The 24,366-nt window shown below is 40.7% G+C and overlaps 5 non-coding genes across 5 annotated transcripts; all 5 read left to right on the top strand.

Annotated features, from left to right (window-relative positions):
* The first annotated feature begins 13,824 nt into the window (after positions 1 to 13,824).
* Positions 13,825 to 13,898, top strand: TRNAT-AGU (transfer RNA threonine (anticodon AGU)). Its single transcript has one exon. It is a non-coding gene; the product is annotated as a tRNA-Thr (tRNA).
* Positions 13,899 to 15,854: 1,956 nt separating this feature from the next.
* TRNAT-AGU (transfer RNA threonine (anticodon AGU)) lies at positions 15,855 to 15,928 on the top strand. Its single transcript has one exon. It is a non-coding gene; the product is annotated as a tRNA-Thr (tRNA).
* Positions 15,929 to 16,870: 942 nt separating this feature from the next.
* On the top strand, positions 16,871 to 16,944 carry TRNAT-AGU (transfer RNA threonine (anticodon AGU)). The gene has a single exon. It is a non-coding gene; the product is annotated as a tRNA-Thr (tRNA).
* A 2,144-nt stretch (positions 16,945 to 19,088) lies between these two features.
* On the top strand, positions 19,089 to 19,162 carry TRNAT-GGU (transfer RNA threonine (anticodon GGU)). Its single transcript has one exon. It is a non-coding gene; the product is annotated as a tRNA-Thr (tRNA).
* A 3,577-nt stretch (positions 19,163 to 22,739) lies between these two features.
* On the top strand, positions 22,740 to 22,812 carry TRNAT-CGU (transfer RNA threonine (anticodon CGU)). Its single transcript has one exon. It is a non-coding gene; the product is annotated as a tRNA-Thr (tRNA).
* Positions 22,813 to 24,366: the final 1,554 nt, after the last annotated feature.

Raw genomic sequence — 24,366 nt, forward strand, 5'->3', positions numbered from 1 at the left:
ACATCTATTCTAATTCTATTAGATATTTTAAGATCCCTTGATGTCTCAGACCTTCTCCCATATGTGCTTCGTGAACCAAAGCACCTGTCTCGTTCCTGTTTGGAATTACTCTGTCCCCCACTCCAGGGATTCGAGCAAAAGGAACGGAGTTTGCATCAATTATGTATGTATTACCAATCTGATAGTTTAGAGGTAATGCTGCATAGCTGCCTTCCATTGAGGCTTTCACTGCTAGCAACGTTTCACCATCTATTACTGCGTCTGATTGCAGCTACGGAAGCCGTTCGCACAGCTGCCTTCGCGGCTTCATCAGCCGATGAATTCCCTGCAACGTGAATGCCATCACACTGATGACTCAGTGTATGAATCACGTGAGTCTTTTGTAGTTCTTTTTTCAAAAGAACTACTTGTTCCCTAAGCGTTTTATGCTTAATTGTGCCACCTTTTTTATTTCTGAAACCGTTTCGAACCCAGTTCTGCAAATGCTTGTTGTAAGATTCGACGCAGAAATACGAATCGCACACTGTTAGTGTGGGGAATTCGCAATCGGTATTTTCAAGCGCCATCTTGAAAGCCTGTAGATCAGCTCGCTGAGCTGTACAGTCTCCTAGTGATCGAGTTTTAGTGACCATAGGTCTAAATTTACCTTCGCGCCAACGACCTTTGACAATCGCGCTCACAGCACTATAGGATTGTTTAACCCCAACTGCGGGCTGCGCTGATCCGTCTGTATTGATTATACATCCGTAATGTTCTAGAGGCAGAATCTCGGTCGGTAGAGGACATTCGTATTCGTATTGTAGGAATTCTTGTGTCTTTAAGCAGGGGTCAAAAACGTATTCAATGTCTGCTGCAGCAAGATAATTAACCCATTGTATCCATCTTGGATATAAAGCCTTTGCATTTGGAATGCTTGCTTTTGTCACTGCCTGTAAGGCAGGTACAGGTGTAACGATCATTATGCGTTTACCCTGCGCTAGGGCTCTCTCCTTTGCTACTGCAGTTTAAACCGCTGTCAGAATTTTTTCTTTAGAAGTGAATTTTATTTCAGCTTGTGTGTACAAGTGTGATTTGTATGCTATCGGTACCTTTTCACCTTCATTAAAGGTCAGGTATGTGAATCCGCATCTCCCTGGGATGATTCGGATCACCAGAGTGCGCGTATTATCGCGTGTTTCTAATTATGTTTTTGCTAACATGTCTGTTTGCACTGAACGCAAAATTTCTGTATGGTTTCGAGTCCAATTTGTTAGTTTGAAATAAGATTTGATTAGTTCGTAGAGAGGTTTAACCCTTTCTTCATAATTCAGTACATGAGTTCTTCTGAAATTCAGGAAACCTAGAATTGACTGTAGGTTTTTCAGTGTTTTTTGGAGGTTGGAGCAGAGCACATTTCTCTAGGAAGTTGGCTGCCAGGCTTTTGCCTTCACTTGGTAACTCGTATCCTAAAAATAGGACGTTGAGGTGGGCAATTTGTGATTTCTTAAAATTGAATTTGTACCCTTCAGATGCGAACCTGAGTATTTTGGTGTTCACTCTTTTGAAGTGCACCTCCAAATCATCATCTGTAAGATAGATGTCATTGACATAGGATAATGCCTCATCATCATATATTTGTAGTAACTCTGTTACTCTGGCTGAAAATAACCCAGGACTATTCTTGAATCCTTGGGGGAGACGGCAAAATTGTCTCTGTGTCCCCATTATTGAGAAAGCGGTCAAATGCCTGCTTTCAGGTGCAATATTTTGACAAAAAAACATTTGAAATATCTAATGTGGTTTTATATTTTATTTTTTGCGCACAATGTTATTCATCAGTGTCGCACTGTGTACATTTGGTACTGCAAATGTTTTGCAACAGGAGTTTAGGTGTCTGTAGTCCATTGACGAGGTGCATGTTTCAATCACCCCTTGGTATTTAAGTTGATTTAAAAAGTCCCTGACCTGTTTTTGTAGTTCTTGCTTAACTGGATACTGCCTCTGTGCAGTAGCTTGATTTTTTAACTGGATTTTATGGTGAGGAGAGTGCTCATCCCATCCCACATGATTTTTATATAATGCAGAACCCTGGGCCACAGCCAATTTTCTGGCATAGATGTATTCTTTATGAATAGGAATATGATTTGAGAAGGCTGGCATAATTATCTCTTCACCATGTGGGCATTCCCTGACAAATTCAGGTGGCCAGTCTTGTTCAGCTAAATGAATGTCATAACCCTTAAAAAGCTTCTCCCAAAACAGTGCCTTTATTTTTCTAGGTCTGTCCCCCTCCATCAGGAGTGTTACTTCATATAACTTGTGGGGTACACTAACCCTGGTATCAGCAGTTTCAACTTGAATGTATTCATTTAAGTCCACTGTCTCCAGAAGATCCATCAGGATCTTGCGAGCTATGGTTCCTTCTGCTGCACTGTCTAGCATTGTTTGGGCCCACTCCCTGTTCTTGAGTTGTGTCCTCACTATTCTCGGCATGTCTGATCTTTACGCTTGCTACCTTCTTTTTGGTGAATTGAGTTTTCTTATTTTTTGGAACGCGCTGTTCTTCTTTGGACTTCACACGTTCCTCTTTTTGTTCTGATTGTCCTCTCCTCTTGGATATCTGCGAGGAAGTCTGAAAGGTGACCGCTCAGCCCTCCACAGGGCTTGGTCGCCCCACTCACTGCTGCCGCTCCTGCCTGCCTTGCCGCCTCCTGCCTGCAGATTCCTTCGCTCGCTGCCCGCTGCTCCTGGGAATTTCCCGCTGCTCCTGGGAATTTCCCGCTGCCTGCTGCTTCTTGGAATTTCCCGCTGCTGCCTCCCTGCGGCCCCGCCCCCCTGTGATTCCATTCGCCGCCCCGCTCCCGCCACCCAGCTGCTCCTCCCTCCCGGCTCCTTACTTAAGGGGACCACAGAGTGTGACCGCTCAGCCCTCCACAGGGCTTGGTCGCCCCACTCACTGCTGCCGCTCCTGCCTGCCTTGCTGCCTCCTGCCTGCAGATTCCTTCGCTCGCTGCCCGCTGCTCCTGGGAATTTCCCGCTGCTCCTGGGAATTTCCCGCTGCTTCTTGGAATTTCTCGCCGCTGCCTCCCTGCGGCCCCGCCCCCCTGTGATTCCATTTGCCGCCCCGCTCCCGCCACCCAGCTGCTCCTCCCTCCTGGCTCCTTACTTAAGGGGACCGTAGGGGACCACAGAGTGTGACCGCTCAGCCCTCCACAGGGCTTGGTCGCCCCACTCACTGCTGCCGCTCCTGCCTGCCTTGCCGCCTCCTGCCTGCAGATTCCTTCGCTCGCTGCCCGCTGCTCCTGGGAATTTCCCGCTGCTCCTGGAAATTTCCCGCTGCCCGCTGCTTCTTGGAATTTCCCGCCGCCGCCTCCCTGCGGCCCCGCCCCCCTGTCATTCCATTCGCCGCCCCGCTCCCGCCACCCAGCTGCTCCTCCCTCCCGGCTCCTTACTTATGACGCCCCCAGAGCGACCGTGCAGCGGACGCGCGCAGCGGGAGCGCCGATTGAGCGCCGAAGGTGCGCCAAAGGTAAGCCCGTCTGCGCCCGTCCGCGCCTGGCCTGTGCCCAGCACCAGGAACCCTGGCCCTCCCCGCCGAGGCAAGACGACCCGACTGACCTACGACGCCGCCACTCTGAACGCACTCAATGCCGGCCGGACCCACGCCTGCTGCCGAGCCCCCCCGAGACGCACCCACGGACCCTTCAACTGCTGCACCTGCAAGTTCACCTGCCTCCGAACCTGCCCCGCACCCGCCAAGACAAACACCAGCAGCAACCACCTCAAGTGCATCCTGATCAACACCCGCTCCGTCCACAGACACGCCGTGGAACTCTGGAACCTCCTCGACGCTACATCACCGGACGACGCCTTCCTCACGGAAACCTGGATGAACGCCTCCTCTGCACCCGACATCGCCATCGCCATCCCGGACGGGTACAAGATCATCAGGAGGGACCGCATCAACCAGACAGGAGGTGGCATCGCCATTGTCCACAGGAACACCATCCGCATCACGACCGACGCCAACGACTCCTTCGCCACAGCCGAACATCTCCACTTCCAGATTCACACCGACCCTAAGACGACCCTCAGAGGCACCCTCGTCTACAGACCCCCGGGACCACGCACACAATTCAGCGAAGACATCACAGACTTCATCAGCCCGCACGCCCTCCCCTCCACTGACTACATCCTCCTCGGGGACCTCAACTTCCACCTGGAGAACAACAAGGACCGCAACACCACCACTCTGCTGGAAAACCTCGCCAACCTCGGACTCAAGCAACTGGTCAACACCCCCACCCACTACGCCGGCCACACGCTTGATCCCGTCTTCTCTTCCAGCAAGTACATCACCTTCAGCCACGCCACCGGACTCCACTGGACCGACCACAGCTGCGTCCACTTCAGCTTCAAAAGATCCACGACCCACCACCACCCGCAACAGGTACCTCACAGGAATTGGAGCAAGATCACCGCAGACCAGCTCACCACCTCCCTCAGCCAGAGCCCACCCGCCAACACAACAGACCCCAACGAAGCAGCCCGCAACTTCACACAGTGGCTGACCACCTGCACTGACGACCTCGCGCCACTAAAGAACCCTCCCAGCAGACCCAGAAGCAAAAAGGCATCCTGGTTCACCGACGACCTCAAGGACTCCAAGAAGACCTGCCGCACCCTCGAGAAAGCCTGGCTCCTCGACCGGACCACCGACAACATGACCGCCCTCAAACACGCTACCCGCAAGCACCACCAGCTCATTCGCACCACCAAGAAGAAATCCCTGAAGGAACGACTGGACAACAACGCCCACGACAGCAAAGAGCTCTTCACTATCGTCAAGGAGTTCTCCAACCCCAGCACCGGCACCAACGACATCACTCCGTCACAAGACCTCTGCGACTCCCTCGCCTCGTTCTTCCACCGCAAGATCGCCGACATCCACAACAGCTTCGGCGCCCCACCCACGCACCCAACCGTCGAACCAACGCCCCCCACCGCCACCCTTCGCACCTGGACCACGCTGACCACCGAAGACACGGTCCGCACGATGAACACCATCCACTCCGGATCACCGACCGACCCCTGCCCACACCACGTCTTCAACAAGGCCGACTCCACCATCGCACCCCAACTCCGGAACATCATCAACGCCTCCTTCAACACCGCCACCTTCCCGGAGAGCTGGAAGCACGCCGAGATCAGCGCCCTCCTGAAGAAACCTACAGCGGACCCCACCGATCTCAAAAACTTCCGCCCCATCTCGCTACTCCCTTTTCCTGCTAAAGTCATCGAGAAGATCGTCAACAGACAGCTGACCGCCTTCCTCGAGACGAACGGATCCCTCGACCCCTCGCAGTCCGGCTTCAGAGCCAACCACAGCACCGAGACCGCCCTCATCGCAGCCACCGATGACATCCGGACCCTGCTCGACAAGGGGGAAACAGTGGCCCTCATCCTCCTGGACCTCTCCGCTGCGTTCGACACGGTCTGCCACCGCACCCTAGTCCAGCCCCTCAGCAACATCGGTATCCAAGAGAAGGCACTGGAGTGGATCATCTCGTTCCTCGCCGGAAGAACACAAAGAGTCCGCCTCCCCCCGTTTCGCTCCGAGGCCACCGAAGTCATCTGCGGCGTCCCGCAAGGATCTTCACTCAGCCCCACCCTCTTCAACATCTACATGAAACCTCTCGCAGCCATCGCACGCCAGCACAACCTCAACATCATCTCTTACGCCGACGACACCCAGCTGATCCTCTCCCTCACCAGAGACCCCGACACCGCCAGAACCTGCCTACACGAAGGGATGAAAGACGTCGCCGAGTGAATGAAGGACAGCCGCCTGAAACTGAACTCGGACAAGACGGAAGTCCTCATCCTGGGATCTTTGCCCTCCGCCTGGGACGACTCCTGGTGGCCCCCAGCCCTGGGCACCGCACCCAAGCCAACCGACCACGCACGCAACCTGGGCTTCATCCTGGACCCCTCCCTCTCGGTGACCAGACAAGTCAACGCCGTCTCCTCATCGTGCTTCAACACCCTGCGTATGCTTCGCAAGATCTTCCGCTGGATCCCGAAGGAGACCAGGAAGACTGTCACCCAGGCACTCGTCAACAGCCGACTGGACTACGGAAACGCCCTCTACGCTGGAACCACAGCCAAGCTACAGAAAAGACTCCAGCGCATCCAGAACGCCTCCGCCCGACTCATCCTGGATGTCCCCCGACGCAGCCACATCTCCAGCCACCTGAGGAACCTGCACTGGCTCCCCGTCGACAAGAGGATCACGTTCCGGCTCCTCACCCACGCACACAAGTCTCTCCACGACCTGGGCCCCAAGTACCTCAACGACCACCTGACCTTCTACACGCCCACCCGCCAGCTACGGTCCACAAGCCTCGCCCTCACAGCCGTACCACGCATCCGAAGAGCCACCGCCGGAGGAAGATCCTTCTCTTACCTGGCTGCCAAGACTTGGAACTACCTCCCCATCCACCTTCGGCTGACCCAGGACCATCTCGCCTTCAGGAAACAACTCAAGACCTGGCTGTTCGAGCAGTAGCATACCCCTCCCCCGAAGCGCCTTGAGACCCTCCCGGGTGACTAGTGCGCTATACAAATGGCATGATTGATTGATTGATTGATTGAAAGGTACAAGAGGAACGTGTATCAGTATCTTGATATCTATCAGGTTTTCTTAAAGTATCCCTATTTCTAAAGTTATACCTTTTTTCAGAGGGCTCCCGTTGGGGAGACCTACCTCCCCATTGGGGAGATCTTCCTCTGGACTACGTATGCTTCTCTTTAGGAAGTGTTTCCTTAGTGTTTTCCCACTTCTTTTTAGTAGTAGTGAGATTATTTTTAATAAAAAAAGTTCACGATTTTCAGTTAGTTGGGATTTTAATGGTTTCCCCCCCAAACTATCTGTACCTAGTTCTTCATATGAATTTTCAATAATTCTTGCAAGCTCATATGGTTGGTCTGTTATATCTGTTTCTTTTAACTTCTGGCGCATTGCCACGGATGCTGCTTCAACTTTGATGTTGGCTAATAGTATAGCCGAGACCTGTTTGAAATATTTCAGTAATTTCATACCTGAATTCAAGGCCAGTTCTGGACCGTATTAATTTTGAATCTGTCTCAGACCGTCTGGTATTACCGCCATAGACGGGACACCATGTGTTTTTGCGTAGATTGAAGTTTCACAGTCCTCCACATGTGATGTTATGTTATGTTATGATTATTTATAACGCGCATGGCTACCCCAGCAACAGGGCGTCCCAGCGCTTACGGACATACCTAATTATAGTGCGGTCAAGGTGGAGGTGTAAGTGTCAGAACATAAGGGAATCCTAAGCAGAAGAGAACAACCAGGTTTTAATGTGTTTTCGAAAGAGAAGATGGTTATAGATAGTGCTCATGCTTAAGGGAAAGCAATTCCAGAGTTTTGGGGCAAGATACCTGAATAACCGGCCCCCAGCTCTGTACCGCCGAATCCTAATGGTACATGCCAGAGAGAGGTCCGCAGAGCGGAGAGCCCGCGACGGGACATAGAAGGAAAAGAGTCCCTGTAGAATTTGGGGGTCAAGGCGATAGAGCATTTTATGAGTGAGACAGAGGGTTTTGAATTGTATGCGTTGTTTAACAGGCAGACAGTGCAACCTACGCAAAACCTGGGAAGTACGGCAACGTTTTGGCAGTCCGAACAAAATACGGGCAGCCGCGTTCTGAGCCCTTTGCAGTCTGTTAGTGACTGTCAAGTTGGAACCAAGCATGAGAAAATTGCAATAGTCCAGATGTGATAGGACCATAGCTTGGACGATTGTCTGACGCATGGAAGGTTCAAAGAACCCAAGAATAGGTTTAAGAGACCGAAGGCGGCCATAACAAGTGCAAGCCACTCTTTTGGCGTGGGATTCAAGGGTAAGTGAATCGTCTATAATCACACCCACATTTTTTACTTCTTTCTTAGGAGTAGGAGACGGGCCCAGTGTAGAGGGCCACCACTGCTCATCCCACTTCTGAGTGTCACTACCAATAAGGAGAACCTCTGTTTTAGATGAGTTCAGCTGGAGGCAGTTCTCTGTAAGCCAGCTGGAAATGGCCAAGATGTCTTCCTGAAATTTGGCTGGATCACCCACGGTGTCATTAGAGAAAGTAAAAATTAATTGCGTATCGTCCGCATAGCAAATTAATTTGATGTTGCGTTCCCTGGCCAACATGGCCAAGGGGCGGACGTACACATTAAACAACTTTGGGCTGAGGGTAGAGCCATGAGGGACACCGCAACCTAAGGGGAAACTGCTGGATGAGTACGGCGGGGCATGAACCTGGAAGGAACGGTCCGATAGAAATGACACAAACCAATCCAGAGCTCTGTCCCCGACACCGATCTCCCATAGTCTCCTAAGAAGGATCCCATGGGATACCGTGTCGAACGCCGCACTCAAGTCCAGCAGAACCACAGCAGCGGTGTTACCCATGTCCTGTGTCACCCTTAGCTGTTCCGCAACGGCCAATAAGGCCGATTCGGTGCTATGTTTAGCACGGAATCCCATCTGAGATTCTTCCAAAATCCCATTAGTCTCCAAGAAACCTAGCAAGATGGAGTTTACATGTGCCTCCGCCACTTTAGCCAAGTACGGAAGCAGAGAAATAGGTCGGAAACTTTCTGGCTTGGAAGGGTCCAGAGTGGGTTTCTTTAACAAGGGGACAACTTTGGCATGTTTCCAGGTTTTGGGGATAGTGGCTGACTGAAGCGATCTATTAATCAGCTTCCGTCCTTCAGTCATAATGGAATCCTGGAAGAGTTTGAATAGCTCTGGTTTAACCGGGTCTTCCGGGGACCCAGACTTGATTTTTAAAGCCAGGATTTCCATATCTGTTTGTGAGATGGATGGAAGGGTAAGGAGCGAATAGGGGAGGTCCGAAGGGTCTATGTTAGATCTAGAAATCATCGAGGAGCCACCAGAGTTGAATGAATTATAGATCCCTTGAACTTTGCTTGAATGGTGCTATTTCCATTGGTAAACAGATTGTCAGGATTCTTTGTTTCTCATTAAGTGTACTATCAGGGAATACTGCCTCTATTTGAGTAATTTTTTGTGCTAACCAAAACGGAATTTGTTCCCTTTTAGCAGGCATTTTACCAATGACTGACTTTATAGTCTGTGGTGTGATTTTGTTTGTGTGCCCCTGGTGAGGGGTGTGCTGTGGAATCATTACAGTAGGTTGGACTGTTAAGGTCCGCATGACATATTGAACCAATTGTCTATGTATTTTAATTAATTGTTTTAGCTGAGCTAACAGTTCTTGACCTGTCATTTTTTCACTGTCAGTCTGTGATGTATAGCTGGCTAGTACCGGCCATGTAGCTCCTGGTCGACCTAGTGGACCAAGCCTGGTAATGTGATTTTGATGTTGTTGGGCGCCTTTAAACCAGAGCTGATACTCTTGGTAAGTTAATGGAATTTCAACGTCTTCGTAAGGAACGTATTCTGTTGGAGGTTCCTCTACTTTGTAGTAGTGTGTGTCTTCATCTGCTGGAGGAAAGTGAATCCATGAATAGAATACCTCTGTCTGCCGATACTCATGTGCCTCTATAACAAAGATTACTTTACCACCTCTCAATGATGCCCCATTATTTATCAGTTTGTAAGTTATAGTTTTCCTTACATTTACCAGGCTGATTATAGCATCCGGGTCATTCTCTGGGAGATTTCTGTCATCTAAGGCTGCTTGAGCTGCTGCTGCACCTCTTTCTAATTCTTCGTCAGTAACCATTATTTTTACTGATTGAAGAGTTTGCAGAACAAGTTTCATGGAAACAAAGATTAGGTGCACAATATTTTGGAACACTGTATCCTTCAACGTTGAACAAACCAAAAACTAATACATAGGATTTTTCGTTCTACTCAGTTTTGGTGGATATTATCCTTTCACCCACTCCAGACGTCTATTGGAGTTTTTACGGGAGAAAGGGGTCTGTGTGAAAAGCATGACTGAGTTACTCTAGTATCTAGCGTTAAATTATCGCCTTACCAAACATTGGGCGCCATTGTAGTGTAGTTCCTATATTCCCAATAGGCTCTGTGCATTGGAATAACAAATCCTATAGATTAGACGTAGGACTGAGGTCGACTAGGTCTCTACCGAATCTATTAGACTTAATTGTGAGTGCCAGCTAGCTCAGAGGTCACTAGAAACTTTCTCGAATTCACAAGAAGGGATAAGTTTCTGGCAACCGCATAAACATGACAACTTTGTTTCCCAAGAATAAGAAATCAATCTCTAGAGTCGCGGAAACAATAGATAGCTATTTTACTCAGTCAATCGTGCATGCTTCGTTTCACCAGAGGTGCTGAGAAAATAGAGAGACAGGTGTTTTCAATAAAAGTATATATTGAACAGTCTTCTTTCTCAAGCATAAGAAATGTACTGCTACAATCGTAATACTGGTTATAAAGTACAAGGCATATAATACGATAAGTATTATAACGTAGTACTGTAAAAGCATGATATGGTTTCTAAGCCATAAATTGCCTAAAACATATAAAATACATACAATGATAAAATTAGGACAAAAAGTATCCAACTAGTCCTTCTAAAATACGCCTACCCAGGTGTACCTAACCTAAGTCTAGTACAAGGGAAGAAGTAAGTGAGGAATAGCTTAGGTTTAGTATTTCTCTGCCAAGTGTCTGTCCAAGAATTCTCTAAGGGTCTAATCAGCTCCGTACCTTGGTTTAGAATAAAGGAGGTCTTGTATCTCTCTCTCAGGACTCGATTTCCCAGCAACCCACAAGGGTAGCCTGGAAACACTGGAGCTGGATTTCTCGGCAGGAGAAAAGACAGCATCTCTCAGTGCGTCAGCTGGAGGGTCGACTCCTTCGGTACTTGCGGCTTCAAGGCGTCCGGCAAGTAGTTAGTCGATCTGCTCCAAACCACTGTGTGTTTGTCTGGGCAAATCTAGGCATATTTATACTTTGAACGTGCCGAGTTTGACGTGTGATTGGACTTAATATTGTCATCAAAGACTCAGCTCTTCGAAAAGTCCATGATTTCCTAGATAAATTAGTATTCAGGCAAGGGGAGGTCCCTAGCTGCTGAAGGCGGGTTTCTCTAAGAAATCGTTGTTGTTCTTGGAATTTAGTGGAAGTAGCCATGCTGTATTTGGGCTGCATAGGCTCAGTCTAAATATGGTAATGATTTCTATGCCTATACAAGGATCGACCAATCTATACCCATATAAGGCCATGAATCAGGAAAAATTACACAATTTTATTTATTTTGACATTTTTATAGAGCGCGAACCAGACCCTTGGCGATATCAGAGCGCTTTACAGGCAGTGAAGCAAAAATATATATCAAAATACAAAACGGGTCAAAACCAATATACGTGTAATTACTGTGCAAACATACATCAAGCAAATGAGGTAGATCAAATATGATTAACACATTGTGCAAAATAAAACAAAGAGAGGGGTGCGGGCTGAGAGAGCATCTGTGAAAGAGGGTTGTCTGTTTGCACCCTTAAAAGTCATGTTATCTTTAGGTGATGATCATGTGACTTTTTCATGAGAATCGCCTTTACTTCCTTTTTGAACAATGAAGTAGATGTGATATGTCTGGTTTCAGGGGGTAGTGTGTTCCAGATCCTAGGAGCCATCCCTGAGAAGGAGCGTTTATACGTTTTCGACTTATTAAATCTGTGTGGCTTCAGTAATAAGTTTTCTGCACTTCTTGTGGATCTCTTACCTCCAGAGATAGTCAATTTCTGAGAGAAATAACTGGGTGTCTTGTGGTGAATGGCTTTGTTAGTCATGCATGCTATTTTTAGGTGAATTCTGGCTTCCCATGTTAGCCAATTCAAGGCTTTTATGTCCGGGGAGATGTGAGACCTTTTTTTTGAGCCTGTGATGAGTCTAGCAGCAGCGTTGATGGTGGCTCTTAGTGGTGATGTTGTTGCTTTGGGGAGTCCGCAAAGAGAGGCACTTCCGTACTCAATCCTGGGAATAACTAGAGCTTACACTGCTGTCTTGAAGTCGTTTTTTGGTAGGAAGGGTTTAAGCTTCTTTAGAATATTAATCTGGAGATTTGCTCCCTTTGTTGCGTTGCCAATATGTTTATGCATGTTTATGCATGTTGAGGTTGCAATCGGGCTGGACTGTTCCCATGAGGCACAGGGTCAGACTGATTTGCATGTGGCCATGTCTGAATTGGGGTGGCAGAGTGAGCTAAAGAACGGTGATGGATTAAACCCAGATCAGTTGACTGGGGGTGAGTGTTTGTATTGTCAACGCTCTGTCCATCACCACTTTTGGTTTTTCTTTGTTCGCCCTAAGTTGGCAGGGTATGCTCAGACGTGAGTCCCTTGCTCACTTTGCCACTGGAGTCAAGCAAGCCCGGCTGAAGACGGCTGTAATGCCAGAAACCAGTCCTGGGAAGCTTGATTCCGGTCCAGGGAAGACATAGCTTGACAGTTCAGGCTGGACAGTTCCCATGAGGCAGAGGGTCAGACTGATTTGTATATGGCCATGTCTGAACTGGGGTGGCGGAGTGAGCTAAAGAACGGTGATGGATTAAACCTAGATCAGTTGATTCAGGGTGAGTGTTTGTATTGTCAACGCTTGGTCCATCACCATCTTTTGTTTTTCTTTGTTCGCCCTAAGTTGGCAGGGTATGCTCAGACGTGAGCCCCTTGCTCACTTTGCCACTGGAGTCAAGCAAGTCCGGCTGAAGACGGCTGTAATGCCAGAAACCGGTCCTGGGAAGCTTGATTCCGGTCCAGGGAAGACATGGCTTGTCAGTTCGGACTGGACTGGTCCCATGAGGCACAGGGTCAGACTGATTTGCATATAGCCATGTCTGAACTGGGGTGGTGGAGTGAGCTAAAGAACGGTGATGGATTAAACCCAGATCAGTTGACTGGGGGTGAGTGTTTGTATTGTCAACGCTCCGTCCATCACCACCTTGGTTTTTCTGGGTATGTAACCCTTAGCAAATATAAAGCCTCTGTTTTCTGTACTCCGGAGGCTGCCTCATTCAGTTGCTATGGCTTCTGTGCGACTTAGTCTCACTCATTTGAGTTTAATAAAAATGATCTTTTATATTTCAGCTTCTGTGCCAATTTCTTCTTTGTTGGTTTAAAAGGACCAAGTATCAGTGAGACCCCTGGAAGGATTGTTGATTTCTTCAAGAGTACCTGTTTATTAAAACATATTAACAGTTGTTTAGTGATTGGGTATCTTTTCGTGTTTAAGATTACATATACATATAAAGAAGAATTTATAGCAGGAAACACATTTTCATCATCAACAACACACTATGTATGCATTTTTTACTACTATCGTTGATGCTGTGGCATAGAGGTTAAACAGGAAAGCCTGAGTTCAATTCTCAGCAGCACCTAACTGTTTTCACCATGCTTTAGGAATAATTTTCATCAAACAAGTGTTGAATACAATTTAAGAATAAACGTCTGGTTCTATGAACTTTAGAATAAATGATCATAAAATGAAATAAAATACTTGGTCTTGTGAAGATTTTTGTAGTAATGCATTGACTGAAATAGCGAAAAGAAAATGACAAAAACAAGATAGAGCCGAATTATCACTCTATTGTTGAATACAACTAATCCATTCTTCAGCAAGGTATATTTTAAAATTCTATGAATAGGGTAAACTTCAAATTAGAGAGGAGTTTTTGAATAAGTCAAGCGTCTTCATCTAAAGTATGTGAGTTGAGAAGTCTGTGAACTTAAAAAAGAATATGAAAGTGAAAAAACAATATTCTCTTGAACACCATAAAGAAAATTCTTTCAAAGTTAAGACTCAAGGGGGTGCTGTGGCTTAGCTGGTTAAAGCGCCTGTCTAGTAAAAAGGAGATCCTGAGTTCAACTCTCAGCAGCGCCTTGCTTTTCTCTTTGCTATATAACAAATCAATTTCATTAGGTCCTATTCTGATACAATTAAAATATAAAAGTCTGATTCATCTACTGTTGAACAGATCATCTTAAACATCATAAAAACCAAAGTGTTTTCAAGATTATAGAGTGAATACTGTTATTGCAAAATAAAAAAAGACATATCTATGAGAAAGATGTAGATGACATTACTACCTCGATTTGAGCAATATTAATGCCTTCACTAGAAAAAAATTGTAAAGTATTCAAGAAATGAAATTGGGTTTTATAAAAGTACCTGTTTATTAAAACATATGAATACTTGTTAAGTGATTGAGTATCTTTTTGTGTTTAAAATTACAGTACATATAAAGAAGAATTTATATAAGGAAACAAATTTTCATCATCAACAATAAATTATTTATGTATTTTTTGCTAATGAAGTTGGTGCTGTGGCTTAGTGGTTAAAGCGCCTGTCTCATAAAGAGGAAATCCTGAGTTCAAATCTCAGTAGCACCTAACTGTTTTCTACATGCTTTAGAAATAATTTTCATCAAACAAGTGTTGAATTCAATTTAAGAATAAACATCTGGTTCTATGAACTTTAGAATAAGTTATCAGAAAATGAAATAAAATACTTGGTATTGTGAAGATTTTTATAGGAATGCATTGTCTGAAATAGCGAAAAGAAAATGACAAAGAGCAAGATAGAGCCGAATGATCACTCTATTGTTAAATACAACTAATCCATTCTTCAGCACGGTATAGTTTAAAATTCTATTAATAGGGTAAACTTTAAATTAGAGAGGTGTTTTTGAATAAGTGAAGCATCTTCCTCTAGAGTGTTTGAGTAGAGAAGTCTGTGAACTTAAAAAAGAATATGAAAGTGAAAAAACAATATTCTCTTGAACACCATAAAGAACAGTCTTTCAAAGTGAAGACTCAAGGAGCTGCTGTGGCTAAGCTGCTTGAAACGCCGGTTTAGTAAACAGGATATCCTGAATTCAACTCTCAGCAGCGCATTGCTTTTCTCTTTGTTATATAACAAATCAATTTCATTAGGTCCTATTCTGATACAATTAAAATATAAAAGTCTGATTCATCTTACTTTTGAACAGATTATCTTAAACCTCATAAAAACCCAAGTATTTTCAGGATTATATAGTGAATACTGTTATTGCAAAATGGAAAGAAAAACATGTCTATGAGAAAGACGTCGATGACATTACTACCTCGATTTGAGCAATATTAATGCCTTCATGAAAAAAAAGATTGTAAAGTATTCAAGAAATGAAATTGGGTTTTATAAGAGTACCTGTTTATTAAAACATATTATTACTTGTTTAGTGATTGAGTATCTTTTCGTGTTCAAGATTACAATACATATAAAGGAGAATTTATAGCAGGAAACACATTTTCATCATGAGCAATTAATTATTTATGTATTTTCTTTTATTGACTTTGGTGCTGTGGCTTAATGGTAAAGCGCCTTTCTCGTAAACAGGAAATCCTGAGTTCAAATCTCAGCAGACACCTCACTGTTTTCTCCATGCTTTAGGAATAATTTTCATCAAACAAGTGATGAATACAATTTAAGAATAAACATCTGGTTCTATGAACTTTAGAATAAGATATCATAAAATGAAGTAAAATACTTGGTATTGTAAAGATTTTTATAGGAATGCATTGACTGAAATAGCGAAAGGAAAATGACAAAGACCAAGATAGAGCCGAATGATCACTCTATTGTTGAATACAACTAATCCATTCTTCAGCAAGGTATATTTTAATATTCTATATATAGGTTAAACTTCAAATTAGAGAGTTTTTTTTTAATAAGTGAAGCGTCTTCATCTAAAGTATGTGAGTTGAGAAGTCTGTGAACTTAAAAAAGAATATGAAAGTGAAAAAACAATATTCTCTTGAACACCATAAAGAAAAGTCTTTCAAAGTGAAGACTCAAGGGGGTGCTGTGGCTTAGCTGGTTAAAGCGCCTGTCTAGTAAAAAGGAGATCCTGAGTTCAACTCTCAGCAGCGCCTTGCTTTTCTCTTTGCTATATAACAAATCAATTTCATTAGGTCCTATTCTGATACAATTAAAATACAAAAGTCTGATTCATCTACTGTTGAACAGATCATCTTGAACATCATAAAAACCAAAGTGTTTTCAAGATTATATAGTGAATACTGTTATTGCAAAATGGAAAGAAAAACATGTCTATGAGAAAAACGTCGATGACATTACTACCTCGATTAGAGCAATATTAATGCCTTCATGAAAAAAAAGATTGTAAAGTATTCAAGAAATGAAATTAGGTTTTATAAGAGTACCTGTTTATTAAAACATATTAATACTTGTTTAGTGATTGAGTATCTTTTCGTGTTCAAGATTACAATACATATAAAGAAGAATGTATAGCAGGAAACAAATTTTCATCATGAGCAATTAATTATTTATGTATTTTCTTTTATTGACTTTGGTGCTGTGGCTTTATGGTACAGCGCCTTTCTCGTAAACAGGAAATCCTGAGTTCAAATCTCAGCAGACACCTCACTGTTTTCTCCATGCTTTAGGAATAATTTTCATCAAACAAGTGATAAATACAATTTAAGAATAAACATCTGGTTCTATGAACTTTAGAATAAGATATCATAAAATGAAGTAAAATACTTGGTATTGTAAGGATTTTTATAGAAATGCATTGACTGAAATAGCGAAAAGAAAATGACAAAGACCAAGATAGAGCCGAATGATCACTCTATTGTTGAATACAACTAATCCATTCTTCAGCAAGGTATATTTTAATATTCTATGAATAGGGTAAACTTCAAATTAGAGAGGTGTTTTTGAATAAGTGAAGCGTCCTCATCTAAAGTATGTGAGTTGAGAAGTCTGTGAACTTAAAAAAGAATATGAAAGTGAAAAAACAATATTCTCTTGAACACCATAAAGAAAAGTCTTTCAAAGTTAAGACTCAAGGTGGTGCTGTGGCTTAGCTGGTTAAAGCGCCTGTCTAGTAAACAGGAGATCCTGAGTTCAACTCTCAGCAGTGCCTTGCTTTTCTCTTTGCAATATAACAAATCAATTTCATTGGTCCTATTCTGATACAACTAAAATATAATAGTCTGATTCATCTTACTGTTGAACAGATCGTCTTAAACATCATAAAAACCCAAGTATTTTCAAGATTATAGAGTGAATACTGTTATTGCAAAATAAAAAAATACATATATATGAGAAAGACGTAGATGACATTACTACCTCGATTTGAGCAATATTAATGCCTTCATGAAAAAAAATTGTAAAGTATTCAAGAAATGAAATTGGGTTTTATAAGAGTACCTGTTTATGAAAACATATAAACACTTGTTTAGTGATTGAGTATCTTTTCGTGTTTAAAATTACAATACATATAAAGATGAATTTATAGCAGGAAATAAATTTTCATTGTGAGCAATCAATTATTTATGTATTTTCTTTTATTAACATTGGTGCTGTGGTTTAATGGTTAAAGCGCCTGACTCAAAATAGGAAATCCTGAGTTCAAATCTCAGCAGCACCTAACTGTTTTCTCCATGCTTTAGGAATAATTTTTATCAAACAAGTGTTGAATACAATTTAAGAATAAACATCTGGTTCTATGAACTTTAGAATAAGTTCTCATAAAATTAAATAAAATACTTGGTAGTGTGAAGATTTTTATAGGAATGCATTGAATAAAATAGCGAAAAGAAAATGACAAATAACAATATAGAGCTGAATGATCACTCTATTGTTGAATACAACTAATCCATTCTTCAGCAAGGTATATTTTAAAATTATATGAATATGGTAAACTTCAAATTAGAGAGGTGTTTTAGAATAAGTGAAGCGCCTTCATCTAAAGTGTTTGAGTAGAGAAGTCTGTGAACTTAGAAAAGAACATGAAAGTGAAAAAACAATATTCTCTTGAACACCACAAAGAAATGTCTTTCAAAGATAAGACTCAGGGGGTGCTGTGGCTTAGCTGGTTATTCTATGAATAGGGTAAACTTCAAATTAGAGAGGAGTTTTTGAATAAGTCAAGCGTCTTCATCTAAAGTGTTTGAGTAGAGAAGTCTGTGAACTTAGAAAAGAATATGAAAGTGAAAAAGCAATATTCTCTTGAACACCTTAAAGAAAAGTGTTTCAAAGTTAAGATTCAAGGGGGTGCTGTGGATTAGCTGGTGAAAGCGCCTGTCAAGTAAACAGGAGATCTTGAGTACAACTCTCAGCAGCGCCGTGCTTTTCTCATTGTTATATAACAGATCATTTTTGTTAGGTCTTATACTGATACATTTAAAATATAAAAGTCTGGTTCATCTTACTGTTGAACAGATCATCTTAAACCTTATATAAACCCAAGTAATTTCAAGATTATAGAATGAATACTGTCATGCAAAATGAAAAAAGACTATCTATGAGAAAGACGTAGATGACATTTCTACCTAGATTTAAGCAATATAAATGCTTTCATGAAAAAAAAATAGTAAAGTATTCAAGAAATGAAATTTGTTTTTATATTAGTACCTGTTTATTAAAACATATTAATACTTGTTTAGTGATTCAGTACCTTTTGTGTTTAAGATTACAATGCATATAAAGAAGAATTTATAGCAGGAAACAAATTTTCATCATCAACAATAAATTATTTATTCATTTTTTACTATTATTGTTGGTGCCGTCGCTTAGTGGTTAAAGCGCCTATCTCGTAAACAAGAAATCCTAAGTTCAATTCTCAGCAGCACTTAACTGGTTTCTCCATACTTTAGGAATAATTTTTATCAAACAAGTGTTGAATACAATTTAAGAATAAACATCTGGTTCTATGAACTTTAGAATAAGTTCTCATAAAATGAGATGAAATACTTGGTATTGTGAAGATTTTTATAGGAATGCATTGAATGAAATAGCGAAAAGAAAATGACAAAGAACAATATAGAGCTGAATGATCACTCTATTGTTGAATACAACTAATCCATTCATCAGCAAGGTATATTTTACAATTCTATGAATAGGTTAAACTTCAAATTAAAGAGGTGTTTTTGAAGAAGTGAAGCGTCTTCATCTAAAGTGTTTGAGTAGAGAAGTCTGTGAACTTAAAAACAGAATATGAAAGTGAAAAAACAATATTCTCTTGAACAACATAAAGAAAAGACTTTCAAATTTAAGACTCAAGGGGGTGCTGTGGCTTAGTTGGTTAAAGCACCTGTCTGGTAAACTGGAGATCTTGAGTTCAACTCTCAGCAGCGCCTTGCTTTTCTCTTTGTTATATAACAAATCATTTTCATTAGGTCCTATTCTGATATAATTAAAATATAAAAGTCTGATTCATCTTACTGTTGAACAGATCATCTTAAATGTCATAAAAACCCAAGTATTTTCAAGATTATATAGTGAATACTGTTATTGCTAAATAAAAAAGACATATCTATGAGAAAGACGTAGATGACATTACTACCTCGATTTGAGCAATTTTAATGCCTTTATGAAAAAAAATTGTAAAGTATTCAAGAAATGAAATTGGGTTTTATAAGAATACCTGTTTATTAAAACATATTAATACTTGTTTATTGATTGTGTATCTTTTTGTGTTTCAGATTACAGTACATATAAAGAAGAATTTATAGCAGGAAACACATTTTCATCATCAACAATAAATTATTTATGTATTTTTTGTTATGGATGTTGGTGCTGTGACTTAGTGGTTAAAGCAACTGTCTCATAAACCGGAGATCCCGAGTTCAAATCTCAGCAGCACCTAACTGTTTTCTGCACGCTTTAGGAATAATGTTAATCAAACAAGTGTTGAATACAATTTAAGAATAAACGTGTGGTTATATGAACTTTAGAATGAGTTATCTTAAAATTATATAAATTAATTGGTATTGTGAAGATTTTTGTAGGAATGCATTGACTGAAATAGCGAAAAGAAATTGACAAAGAACAAGATAGAGCCGTATGATCACTCTATTGTTGAATACAACTAATTCATTCTTCAGCAAGGTATATTTTAAAATACTATGAATAGGATAAAATTCAAATTAGAGTGGTGTTTTTTAACAAGTGAAGCGTCTTCATCTAAAGTGTTTGAGTAGAGAAGTCTGTGAACTTAGAAAAGAATATGAAAGTGAAAAACAATATTCTCTTGAACACCATAAAGTAAAGTCTTTCAAAGTTAAGACTCAAGTGGGTGCTCTGGCTTAGCTGGTTAAAGTGCCTGTCTACTTAACAGGAGATCCTGATTTCAACTCTCAGCAGAGCCTTGCTTTTCTCATTATTATATAACAAATCATTTTAATTATGACTTATTCTGATACAATTAAAATATAAAAGTCTGATTCATCTTACTGTTGAACAGATCAATTTAAACGTCATAAAAACCCAAGTATTTTCAAGATTATAGAGTGAATACTGTTATTGCAAAATAAAAAAAGACATATCTATGAGAAAGATGTAGATGACATTACTACCTCGACTTGAGCAATATTAATGCCTTCATTAGAAAAGAAAAGTAAAGTATCAAGAAATGAAATTCGGTTTTATAAGAGTACCTGTTTATTAAAACATATTAATACTTGTTTAGTGATTGAGTATCTTTTTGTGTTTAATATTACAGTACATATAAAGAAGAATGTATAGCAGGAAACACATTTTCATAATCAGCAATAAATTATTTATGTATTTTTTGTTATTGACGTTGGAGCTGTGGCTTAGTGGTTAAAGCGCCTGTCTCATTAAACAGGAAATCCTGAGTTCAAATATCAGCAGCAGTTTTCTACATGCTTTAGGAATAATTTTCATCAAACAAGTGTTGAATTCAATTTAAGAATAAACATCTGGTTCTATGAACTTTAGAATAAGTTATCATAAAATGAGATGAAATACTTGGTATTGTGAAGATTTTTATAGGAATGCATTGACTGAAATAGCGAAAAGAAAATGACAAAGAACAAGATAGAGATGAATGATCACTCTATTGTTGAATACAACTAATCCATTCTTCAGCAAGGTATATTTTACAATTCTATGAATAGGTTAAACTTCAAATTAAAGAGGTGTTTTTAAAGAAGTGAAGCGTCTTCATCTAAAGTGTTTGTGTAGAGAAGTCTGTGAACTTAAAAACAGAATATGAAAGTGAAAAAACAATATTCTCTTGAACAACATAAAGAAAAGACTTTCAAATTTAAGACTCAAGGGGGTGCTGTGGCTTAGTTGGTTAAAGCACCTGTCTGGTAAACTGGAGATCTTGAGTTCAACTCTCAGCCGCGCCTTGCTTTTCTCTTTGTTATATAACAAATCATTTTCATTAGGTCCTATTCTGATATAATTAAAATATAAAAGTCTGATTCATCTTACTGTTGAACAGATCATCTTAAACGTCATAAAAACCCAAGTATTTTCAAGATTATAGAGTGAATACTGTTATTGCAAAATAAAAAAGACATATCTATGAGAAAGACGTAGATGACATTACTACCTCGATTTGAGCAATTTTAATGCCCTCATGAAAAAAAATTGTAAAGTATTCAAGAAATGAAATTGGGTTTTATAAGAGTACCTGTTTATTAAAACATATTAATACTTGTTTAGTGATTGAGTATCTTTTTGTGTTTAAGATTACAGTACATATAAAGAAGAATTTATTGCAGGAAACAAATTTTCATCATCAACAATAAATTATTTATGTATCAACAATAAATTATTTATGTATTTTCTATTATCGACGTTGGTGATGTGGCTTAGTGGTTAAAGCTCCTGTCTCCTAAACAGGAAATCTGAATTCAATTCTCAGCAGCACCTAACTGTTTTCTCCATGCTTTAGGAATAATTTTCATCAAACAAGTGTAGAATACAATTTTACCGCATGCGTGCGGCGGCTTTTTTTAAAAAGCCGCGTTACATGGCGAGCTCAGCTCGTCATCAGCGTGCGAGCGGCGCAACCGGTTAAGAATAAACGTCTGGTTCTATGAACTTTAGAATAAGTTATCATAAAATGAAATAAAATACTTGGTATTGTGAAGATTTTTATAGGAATGCATTGACTGAAATAGCAAAAAGAAAATGACAAAGAACAAGATAGAGCCGAATGATCACTCTATTGCTGAACACAACTAATCCATTCTTCAGCAAGGTATATTTTAAAATTCTATGAATAGGGTAAACTATAAATTAGAGAGGTGTTTTTGAATAAGTGAAGTGTCTTCATCTAAAGTGTTTGAGTAGAGAAGTCTGTGAACGTAGAAAAGAATATTAAAGTGAAAAAACAATATTCTCTTGAACACCATAAAGAGAAGTCTTTCAAAGTTAAGACTCAAGGGGGTCCTGTGGCTTAGCTGGTTAAAGTACCTGTCTAGTAAACAAGAGATCCTGCGTTCAACTCTCAGCAGCGCCTTGCTTTTCTCTTTGTTATATAACAAATCAATTTCATTTGGTCCTATTCTGATACAATTAAAATATAAAAGTCTGATTCATCTTACTGTTGAACAGATCATGTTAAACCTCATAAAAACCCAAGTATTTTCAAGATTATAGAGTGAATACTGTTATTGCAAAATAAAAAAAGACATATCTATGAGAAAGATGTAGATGACATTACTACCTCGATTTGAGCAATATTAATGCCTTCATTAGAAAAAAATTGTAAAGTATTCATGAAATTAAATTGGGTTTTATAAGAGTACCTGAATATTAAAACATATTAATACTTATTTAGTGATTGAGTATCTTTTTGAGTTTAATATTACAGTACATATAAAGAAGAATTTATAGCAGGAAACAAATTTTCATCATCAACAATAAATTATTTATGTATTTTTTGTAATTGACGTTGGTGCTGTGGCTTAGTGGTTAAAGCGCCTGTCTCGTAAACAGGAAGTCCTGAGTGCAAATCTCAGCAGCACCTAACTGTTTTCTACATGCTTTAGCAATAATTTTCATCAAACAAGTGTTGAATTCAATTTAAGAATAAACATCTGGTTCTATGAACTTTAGAACAAGTTATCATAAAATGAAATAAAATGCTTGGTATTGTGAAGATGTTTATAGGGTTGCATTGACTGAAATAGCGAAAAGAAAATGACAAAGAACAAGATAGAGCCGAATGATCACTCTATTGTTGAATACAACTAATACATTCTTCAGCAAGGTATATTTTAAAATTCTATGAATAGGGTAAACTTCAAATTAGAGAGGTGTTTTTGAATAAGTGAAGCGTCTTCATCTAATGTGTTTGAGTAGAGAAGTCTGTGAACTTAAAAAAGAATATGAAAGTGAAAAAACAATATTCTCTTGAACAATATAAAGAAAAGTCTTTCAAATTTAAGACTCAAGGGGTGCTGTGGCTTAGTTGGTTTCATTCCAGTTTCGTTATGCCACTGAGGCCAGCTGAAGGAAACAATAAATACTGATGCTATATAGCGGCTGCAAATAAGAAATGAGAACACTAAAGATAGGATTCGAGGCACTAAAAGCAACAAAATAAGCTGTTCCACCGGCCATCTTGAACAAATATATTTAGACAACAATGTAAAGGGCCAACTAAAAAAGGTAAACTGAGTCGTTAACAATATAATGCCAAAACTTAGAAAGTATGGCACTATATGGATAATTAAAGTGCAGCTGAATATTAGGGTCTACTATATGGGCGTATTTCGCGCTTTATTTGGGTGCCGAGACACGAATGAGAAAGATTCAATAGGGGTACTACACCACCTAGATAAAGACTGGTTCCCCATGAAAATATTGGACTTGAATGATTACACACAGTTTTGGAGCTTAATATTTATAGAATGCACAAATCAAATAGGGGTACTACACCATCCGAGACGTAGACTGGTTCTTCATGAAGATATTGGACTTGGGAGAAGATTAAACACAATTTTGGAACTTGATATTTATAGAATGCACAACGCTGATGAAGTCCTAAGGGATGAAACATGTTGGTTGGGCTGATTGGAAAACGTTTATTGATATATCAAGCAATTAAGTTGGATGCTGAACTCATACACAAGACTCCTGAAAAGTTGAATTTTGGCATACTATCTATATTAGATATATTTTGGACAATTTAATGCATGGGTCTTGTTAAAAAAATAGAGTAAAAAAGTATTTCGGTCACAGTTCACGCTCCTTTTCAGTTGCTGTTTTTGTTGGATAATTATGGCTTTTAAGAAGTGGGGCTACGAAAAGCAGGGCATAGGAGAATGTAGGTCATTAGAAACGATACACTAGTGTGAGACTAAGGCCCACACTGCTGATGTTCAATGTGTTTCTACTATGTTGTGGTTTTAACAGGAATGCAGAAAGTTTATGAACACATAGCAGCCAGTCTAGACAGTACCAAGGAAATCTATGGGCAACTGAAAAAAACAAGAAAAAAGATTTCAAATATAAAATCTAGTTTGGGACCATAGTTAAAAAGAAGATAAGTTCCCAAAATCAACGAATACGGTCTAAT

Source organism: Lissotriton helveticus, chromosome 4_1 (assembly GCF_964261635.1).
Source record: "Lissotriton helveticus chromosome 4_1, aLisHel1.1, whole genome shotgun sequence".
Lineage (NCBI taxonomy): Eukaryota > Metazoa > Chordata > Amphibia > Caudata > Salamandridae > Lissotriton > Lissotriton helveticus.